Genomic DNA, 10354 nt, shown 5'->3' with positions numbered 1-10354 from the left:
CTAAGGAACACCTAGCCTCAAATGAGGACATTCATGACCCTGGGGATTCCATCCGAGTCACAGGGACAAAGGCTTGGTAGGTAATCACAGACTCGACTGCTATGATTTCTATATGCCAGTTGCAGTCTGTTTAGCTCATAAAACTTACAATGTCAACAGAAGAATTAATTGAAAAGAATCACAGCAATACTGAGAGTCACTGACCTGTGTCTCCAAAGAGCTATATGTCCCTTGGGCCACTGTTGAGCCATGAAGTTGCCATTGCCCTTAGATGTTTTTCTCTTTTGACTTCATCACCCCTGTGGGTGACTTGATGGAGAACATTATAGTTTTTTTTTTTATTTTACGTAGTTGTTTATACATTCTCTCCCCTATTAGAATATAAGTCCCACGAGGTCAGGGCCAATCTCTTATTTGTTCTCCATTATACCTTCGGTACTTAGACCAGTGCCTGACATATTTGCTGAACGACTCTATGAGGAATGACTTACAGTTTGTTAATGTTCTGATGTCAAGAAACCACTTTGGGGAACAGGCTCCCAAACTGGATGGTGAAAAGCTGTATCTACTCACCGTCTTGATTTCCAAAGTGGATGATGGACGTCATTTTCCAAAATGGTACCTAAACAGGGACCATTTCTATTTGGATACTCTTCACTTACAAAATAATCAAGTAGAGCGGCATCAGTTGAATGGCTTTATAATTTATCCTGGCATGCGCTTTGCTTATTTTGTAGGCAAATAACTTTTTATTTTATGAGAACTCTGCTTAAAATATCTGATCTCAAGATTAGCAAAAATTCACAGTTAATATCTGGTCTATACCCAAAATTAAGTCATGAAAAATGTATTTCAATTATTCCTCTATCTTTCGACCTTTATTCCTACAACTGAATATTAATTGGTACCGAAGTAATTGAATAATTAATCTAGGCCTATAGTGAAACACAGCTATGAATATAGTTTGAAAAACTATAAAAAATCCAAAGTAGAGCATAACCTTTTAAAAACATGCTAGCAATAAATTTTTCTATAATACTGTCATGGCCATTATTTTAGCCTTTCCATAGCTCTTAATACTAACTACTGGTAATATTTTTATAGTGCTTTCTAGTTTGAAAAATACTTTCATACAGTCATTGCCATTCGGTTTTCACAATAACTCCACACCTAACGTATTGTTTCTAGCCTAATAAAACTATACCTAAGGTATAATTGTTTCTATTCTGCAGACGAAAAACCAGAACACTGAGTTTCTTAATTGACTTGTCCTAAATCATGAAGCTATTAGCATTCTTACATATTTAAATGTAAAAGGTTCCCAGGTATCTTAATCACATGTAACACACATTTAATTTTTTTTTAATTTTTTTTAACGTTTATTTATTTTTGAGACAGAAGAGAGACAAAGCATGAACGGGGGAGACACAGAATCCGAAACAGGCTCCAGGCTCCGAGCGGTCAGCACAGAGCCCGACGTGGGGCTTGAACTCACGAACCGCGAGATCATGACCTGAGCTGAAGTCGGCCGCTTAACCGACTGAGCCACCCAGCGCCCCTGTAACACACATTTTAGAAAGCATTACTCTGTGCATGTTACCAGAGCATCTACGTATCAAGAGAGATGAAAGTGACTCTCAGGTTACGGTCACTGGGAGACCAAGGCCACTGGGACTTAACACGGTTAAACACACCTTACTCCCTAGAACCTACAGAAGAAGGGAGACCTTCTCTGACTCAGTTTTCTTTTTTTCTGAACGAGTTTTTAATCACCCCACCCCTCCAGATTAATTCACATCTGTTCATGACATAATGCTGGGGGTCAGCCCGGGCTCTGTCAAAATGAAGGCCGTATTACCAACCCCCAAATTACAGTATGTTTTACTAACCGGTTTTATGGACTAGACATTTCACTCGGGCAGAAAGGAATTCCCACTGCACTCGAGGGGGTAACAGAGTCTCCAGAACAGGCTACTGGTTCCGCCTGGCTCTGCCCTGCCCACCGCCTCCGTGCACCCCGAAGACAAAGGGGCAGGAGGAATTTGGTGAGAGATGAAGTCACGAAACCGACCGTCTTGATTTTAATTTCCCCTCGTTGGTGGGAAACAGCAAGCTGAGGCCATGACCTTTTACTGTGTTGTAGCAGGAGTTTGAATCTAAAAATAAAACCTTCCTAAGGACAGAAAATTAACATCCTGACAGCAGCGTGGTGAGAACGTACGAAGAAAAGACAGAAAGTCACTTTTCTGTTCTGTTAGGTTTTATTTAGAGGCCAATGCTTTATAAAATTCTACAGATGTAATATACATGTCCCATACAGTTGAACTTACCCATTTTTTTTTTTTTCTTCCCGGCTTTACGTAGCAAAATCGCATCAAAATACGCTATTTCATTTCTCATACAACCCTGTCGGCTTAGTCACCATTCTGAAGAAATAATTGAAAACCAGTAAGTGAAGCAGAGGGAAATTAAGGGAAGAGGCAAAGCTACCAACATGATACAAAATGCAGGACATGGTCTGGAGCCTATTACAAACATGTTTATTCATGCATTTAAAAATTGCCAGTTGCATTTTTTTCCCGAGCCTGTGTTTATGTTTGTGTGTAATAAGGGTCCGAGAATTATGACCTAACATCTGTAGCTGCTATAATTTTGTTTGCTCATTCATCTACTTCTTGACACACCCCGCAGTTAGTGCATGGCTACGATGCGTCGAGTACTTTTCTAGGCACAGGGATGTGGCAGAGGACGAGACGGGAAAATTCTCTGCCTTCCTGCTCCTTATATTCTAGGGCAGGACATGAAAAATTAATAAGCAGACAAGCCGATGTGACACAATTTCAGATAAAAATAGGTGCTATTGGGGCGCCTGGGTGGCTCCGTCGGTAGAGCCTCCGACTTCAGCTCAGGTCATGATCTCTCGGTTTGTGAGTTCGAGCCCCGCGTGGGCTCTGTGCTGACAGCTCGGAGCCTGGAGCCTGCTTCGGATTCTGCGTCTCCCTCTCTCTCTGCCCCTCCCCTGCTCACGCTGTGTCTCTCTCTGTCTCCCAATAATAAAATAAAATGTTAAAAAAAAATTTTTTTTAAGTAAGTGCTATGAGAAAAAAATAAAGCACAATTAGAATTTAGACAGCCAGTGGGGTGGGTGCTGTTTTAGGTCAGGCCAGGAAAGGCTTTCTGAACAGAAGACATTTGAGCAGAGGGTGAAGGCTCCGTCTATTTGCTAGAGAAGCCCACAGAACTTCACGGTTGGGACAACGAATGGACACAGCATACCGACGTTGACAGCCAGTACCCAGGGCTGGATTCCTTCGTCACTGGGATCTCCCTGGGTACCTCCCCTGGGAGAAGGAATTTCCGAGGAGGGAAATAATCTCTAAGCGTAAAAACTCAGAATACAGGCAGCAGTCGGGATGTGATTGTTGAGCACGGCACGGTGCGCTCACACCTCAAATCCTCTGGCTCTGCTGGCCAAGGACTCAATTATGCCAGAGCGCTTGGGAGACGTGCTACGGAGAGACAGCTAGCCTAGCCATGTCTCTAAAAGTTCCTCTTTCACATCCACCGCTGGTAAAAGAAAGCGTCGCTTGTGCAGGGACGTTTTCTTCCATTGCATTGTGTTACCTGGAAAAACTACCTCATTTAACTTCAGACGCATCAAAGGTTGTCATCAGAGCAGCATGGTGGTGGAGACACGTCTGCCCTCTCTGACCCCCTCTTACTCTCCCTCTTCTGTTCACAGGACCCTTTTTTTCGTGGAGGCGAACCCATTCCGTGTGGGTCAGGTGGGGCTAAATCCACTTTCTGTAATAGCAGCAATTGTTTGACCCAGTCGGAATGTAGATGCCTCAAACAAAATAATCAGTAAAGGGTGAGCATGTGGTACAAGCCAGACTTGTTAGACTCTTCAGTAGAACGTTTCTGTAGGAGCCATCAGGAAAAAAAATCTTCCTTTTTCTAAGACTCAGAAGCCAAAAACAGATAAGTCCGGTGCTGCCACTGGCCATTCATGACGGTCCTTGCAGAGAGAGTATAAAGAGAGAAAAAGAGACAGAGTCCTGATGGCATTTGTGAACTCCTGGATCCAGCTATACCTGAAGACTATCTGTTAATACATGTTCCTGGTACACAGATCAATAAACTCCTAGGTTTGTTTCAACAAGTTTGAATTGGGTTACTGTCATGGACACTTGAAAAAGACCCACGTAAGGGGAATCAGGGAACCAGGCAATTGTGAGCAATGACAAGAAATTTGTCGGGAGATCAGCTGCTGGCCAAAGTCAACAAAACGGGGGCGACTGGGTGGCTCAGTCGGTTAAGCATCCAACTTCGCTCCGGTCATGATCTTGCAGCTCATGAGTTCGAGCCCCACCCCCACCCCCACCCCCGTTGGGTTCTGTGCTGACAGCTCAGATTCTGCTTCAGATTCTGTGTCTTCCTTTCTCTCTGCCCCTCCCCCACTGCACTCTTTCTCTGTGTCTCTCTCAAAAATCAATAAACATTAAAAATAATGACAAATAAAAGTCAACAAAAGGGGCCATGCTGGAGAACAAAAGAAATCCTATAAAAAGGAGGAGAGCTGCGGTTATCGGAATATCTAAATTTATGTGTCAGAGGCCCCAGGAATGTCACGAAAATGACAAGAAATGGTGAGAGACATTCCAGGTGTTCTACTAAGAGCCCACCACAGGGTTACTGTGGTTTTATTGTCTCTGTGAGATAATACTTCTCACACTGGTGGGACCTAGACAACTAGCGTCCACATTATCGCTTAAAGACACTTTTTTTGGTAGCTAACATTTTCAGACAGGGCCAGCAGCAAGTCATGTGGTATGACCTTCATTCCGCACACGTTGAATGGGTGCCGATTTTGTGCTGGGCTTACTTGAGGCAGGGACAGGAAAGGCGATGATAAGATCGTGGGCTTCCTTTAAAGCTTACCAAAATGGCTGCCAGTACGTCACACAAGGGGTGCGATATTCTGGCAGCCATTTTGGTAAACTTATCCAGGGGAAATCTGGGCACCAGGAAGTTGCTTTAGAGAAAGTAAGACAAAAGAAATATGAAATGCTTCCTGAAAACTGAATATGAAAGCAAAGAGGTAACTTTGATTCATTGTGTGTGTGTGTGTGTTTCCTGGAGTATTTTGAGCACAGGCTGGAGACATCAGCTGTTCACCTCTCTTGCTCCAAAGGCGTTTCCACCTCACCTCTCATCCATGGCAATATGGCCTCCCCAACATGGAGGAGAATGGGCAGGTCATCCAGTGCACATTCCTGCCCCTCCTGCTGGGGCAGCTCTGGCTCTCTTTCCTTGATGGAGCAATTGTCCTTTCCGAAGATGTCTTATAATAAAAGATTTTGCTCAAACAATAACACTGGTAATAATAATACATGTGCTTTACATAACACATGAATGTTTCCAGGAGGAGTAGCCAGAGAGACAGAGAACAGACTCTTTGAACTCCCCTCAAATCACTTCCTTTCCCTCACCTCCAGATTTCCTACCTGGAGCTACCACCCTGGGTTGAGTGTGTGGGGATTTGATGTAGAAATCACACCTGCCAAAGCAATGGGCAAAGAAAAATGTGAGGAATGGAATGGGGGGAAATGTGGTAATTTCTCTGGGGATAAACCCACAGTGATTCTGAGGGAAGCATCTGGCGTTGAGAGGTTAATTCTGTGAGACAAAGTACCACACACAACTAGGACAGGATTCCCTCAAAAGGGGTACGAATAACCCATATTTGTTTGGATTAGACCTGTCCAACTGGGCCGCCCCCCCCCCCCCCCACTTACAATCTTATACTTTTTCATGATGTTTTTATTGCAACGTTCGAGAGAAATCCTTTAGCTGCTCCTGTTCCAACCAGGAATGTGGTTCCTGGGGTACTTCGGCCGTGTGACCAGCCACCTCAGAGAATGGACGAGGGCTCCCTCTTCTCCTCACTCTGCAAAAATGTGAAAGAAGAGAAAGGTCTGAATGTCACCGAGTCCTCTCTCAAGAGGACAAAGAACAGAGCTGCTCCGAGTTTCCTACGGGCATGCACACAGTTAATTTAAACACATTCAAATTAACAGACTGTGTTGACTGAAGGGTGCATTTCTCTCTGTTTTGGATAAAAACTAATTTAAATGTGGTGGTACCAGGCTGTGAGCACATTCCTACAATGAAGTAAACAAATGTTATTGCCTTCACTTAGGGAGTCTTGCCCAATTAGGTTGATTATAGTGATCACAGAGATGTATCCTGAATGCACAAGAAAGTAGTAATGCTCAGATTTGTTATATAATATTTATAGACTCTGTGGTAAAGCTTCAGACGAATTAAAATATACAATCTTGTATTTCCGCAGATGAGGAGAAGGTAATGCACATGTTTGCTAAAAGCAAAAGGCAGAGCCAACAAATTCCCTGACATTGACGTTGATAAGACCTTCTCTGAGAAATTGTACTCTCCTGCTGTAAACCACTATTTTAAACAACAGCCAGCGGCTTCCCTCTGTCACCTGGCAGTTTAACCCCAGATCACAATTCGGGTTTTGTTTGACTTTAGCAACTGTCTCTATCATTTTTCTCTTAAGTGGATCAACGTAGGAAAGCATACACCATACACCGGAGGAAAATCACCTATGTTACACTGCATTCGGTCGGATTATTTTATTATCATACCCGAAGTGGGATTCCAAGCTGATTGGCTTAGCTCTCTTGAGGAGTAAGTATGGGCTTTCCCCCGTTTCTGTGACTGTTAAAGGGTGTGTCAAGGTCACTAAAAACCAACACACGATTTTTAAACCAGCTACCGATTTTCACAATAAAAATCCATTCACATAATAACCAGCTGAATGGAAAACGTGCTATAGCCTGGGAAGGCTAAGCTGTGACATAACCTGATTGAGTATGACGAGTATGACAGCCACTTGTCATTCTTTGAAAACAAGAATGGAGTGTGCGTAAGAACAGGGCTACAGAGAAGATTGGAGGAGCTGTAAATGAATGAAATGGAGAAATATTAAAAGAAAATAATTGCTTTTAACACAGACATTTTTTGCAACTGCCTTTGCACGGTCAGTGTCTTGGGGGACAGTTCATTGTTTGGGGGAAAGCCTCCCTGCGCCTCTTTGGGTGCAAAGGCTAACCCTGGTTGTGGAACAGAAGAGAGTCGAGGGGGCACCCATCCCAACCTAACGCACGTCCCTCGACACCATCTAAACGTGAGAGGAAGTAACTAGCATCGGGAGAGGTGGTTTCCTGGCCTGTCTCGCGAACCCGATGTCTGCATCGCCGCCTCTACTTTCTAGCTGTGTGAACGGGGGCAAATGCCTTAACCTTTCCAAACCTCAGCTCCTCAAAGCGATGGCTGTGTTTATTGTGTTTTTGTATTAGTCCGTGACAATACCTACTTTGTCTTCCGTCTTACTTGAACTATGCAATTGAAAAGATTTACCTGTGTCGACTCAAGAGCATCCACGCACTTAGACCACAGAAGGAGCCAGACCACGGAACGCCGTTTGGTTTCTAAAAAAGGTGGAACATGGGAAGGAACAGGTAATACATAGAAAGCCACCAACTTTAATAGCATTTGGCTCAGCATCAGACTTGCTTTCGTTGATGGCATCTCTTATCGACTCGTTGTCTTGCTTTCCTGCATTTATAACCTGGAGCTGGATCACTAACAGATTGTAGGGTTCTGATTTTGGTATGAACACGGTTGGTTTGTTCTATTGTTCCTTCATGGATTCAATAATCATCTACAAGCTGCCAGACACAGGAATATAGTGATGATTTTACATAGATTGGGTACTAGAAATGTTCCAAGGCTAGAGCACAGGTTCTCAAATTCTTTTAACGTTTATTTATATATTTTTGAGCGAGAGAGAGAGAACACAAGCAGGAGAGGGGCAGAGGCAGAAGGAGACACAGAATCAGAAGGAGGCTCCAGGCTCTGAACTGTCAACACAGAGCCCGGCGCAGGGTTCGAACTTAGGAACCAGGAAATCATGACCCGGGCCGAAGTCAGATGCTTAACCAACTGAGCCACCCAGGTGCCCCTGGCTCTCAAATTTTACATGTACATGCATCACTGGAGAATTTGATAAAGTATAAATTTCTAAAGATCTTCCCTGGAGATTTTGATGAGATAGAGTTGATGGGATCCAAAAGTTTGTATTTTTATCAAGCTTTCCAGGTTAACTGTTGCAGGTGATCTGTTTAGAAAATTTCTGACCTACTGTAAGTTCTCCCTTTTCCATAGCTAATGTCCACCAGCTTCCCTGGAACCAGTGGATTTTTCCAGGGCTTACCTCCTTCTCCACCTGTCTTTATTCTCTGCCCAGGCTCTTGGCAGCTTGGCTGTTTGACTTCTGTGTGCATCTGTTAAGCGGCCCACAGACTGGTCCTGAAAATCGCTACAAAATTACACAAAGAATAATATGTGGGTTTGGCCACTCACATAAGTGAAATGGATCGCAGAACTTTGGGAGATATATACTACTAAGCCTGTGACTCATCACGGTGCACGGTGAAATGGAGATCGGGCAGCGATCTGATGAATTGGATTAGTGTTCACTTACGTAAGGCAGATCTTACTTAAGGAAGTGTTTCAGAGAGCATTTCAGAGAAGTGTTTCAGAGAACCTTTTAGACTGGAACGGACCCTTATGAAAATAAAACTACCTCAATTTGCTCTCATTTTGTACGGTCACTTTTTATGTAAAGGCACAACTAGGATTTAATTAGGAGCCGCTAGTCCTTGATGGTTATATCATTTAGATAATGCAGAAAGATCTAGATTCTATCCACTTGAGGATAAACAATCATGCCTAAATATTTCATGGCACATAAAGAGGCATAAAGAAAAATACTCATCTAGAAATAGCTAGGGTTAAGAGAGCCTGGTCAGGTTAATCAGATTGATGTCAGATTTTCATTGAAATAATCAACAAAATCAGTTCATGAATGCATCCACATGCTTGTATTGAGCAAATGCACAAGGATGTGTACCTGCATGCTCCTAAGAGAACTATCCCATGGAAGAAAAGCACAGCTGGAAAACAAATTGGAAAAAAAAAAGCTCTGATCTTCGAATATTCTGTTTGATTCATTCCTTTTCATAATTGTAAAATGCATATGGGAGTGAAATTTATGATCCCCATGCAATAGAAAAGAATAATCTTAAGTTGAGGAAATGATGGGACCAACTGATGATTTCTAAAATGTGGTTAGGATGTGTATTTAAAGAGGACCCTATCAGGCCTTTATTCTATAAAATCGCTAGACAAATAAATCTGAGGCATCTGAGGGTAATGGCATCTTGAAAGATAATGGATATTCACTCTGGGAGTTGGAAAGGAGATAAAACCTTGGCTAGGGTATGTTAAAAAAAAAAAAAATCAGACTGTCTGTTAAACTCCTGGATAGACTAGTCCCTATAAATTTTCAAATCAGAGTGTCCTGGGTTTCATCCAGGAGGCTACTGCAAATGAGATACACACTGCTAAAACTCTGTAGTTCTTCATAAATTTTAGGACCAGTTCATGTAACATACACCTCATGCCTGGGGTTAATCACCAGTAGTTCTTGGCACAATGCAATCTTTAATACGTTTAAAGCAAATCCATGAAAAAGTGGAAAAATCTCCAGTAGATTTTAATTCAGAGATGAGATAGATTCCTAATCCAGTCCACTATGAGATATGTCCCAAGTGTTGAAAGGAAAATTGGGGGTAATCTGTATTAGCACTTTTGTTTGTTTCCAGGAAGATTGTACTTAGCCTATGTCATTTGCTGAGAAGATCTGTTGTCAACCCATTGGTAATGGGGGTTCAGTGTAATGCACCAAATGATTTTAGGACATTCACTATCAATATCACTGCCCTTTGTGCAATTTCTTACATTTATAGGAAAAGCCATTTTTCACAAATATGCCCCCTTCAAAAATTTTTGTTAGTGTAGAAAGATCAAAAGGGGGTGTACAAATACGTTCCCAAGTTTATAGTTGGTAGGAGGAATAAATGCAAAAAGTCTTCCCTTCTTCTTGTGTTCATGCTGTTTGTGTCCATATGACTTGGCTCTTCCTCCCATTAAGAAGTGGAATTTATTTCGCTATTTATTTTATTTTATTTTATTTTATTTTTTTAGAAAGAGAGAAAAAGAGAGAAAGCGACCAGGGGAGAGGGGCGGGGAGAGGGGGGAGAATCCCAAGCAGGCTCCACACTCAGTATGGAGTAGGACACAGGGCTTGATCCCATGTCCCTGGGATCACGACCTGAGCCGAAGTCAAGAGTTGGATGCTCAACCAACTAAGCCACCCAGGTGCCCCATATTTCCCTATTTCTTGATTCTGGACTGGCCCTGT

The sequence above is a fragment of the Panthera onca genome, chromosome C1, assembly GCF_046562875.1.
Source record: "Panthera onca isolate mPanOnc1 chromosome C1, mPanOnc1 haplotype 2, whole genome shotgun sequence".
Taxonomy (NCBI): Eukaryota; Metazoa; Chordata; class Mammalia; order Carnivora; family Felidae; genus Panthera; species Panthera onca.
The sequence above is the reverse complement of the archived record's forward strand: the minus strand, read 5'-3'. Positions refer to the sequence as shown.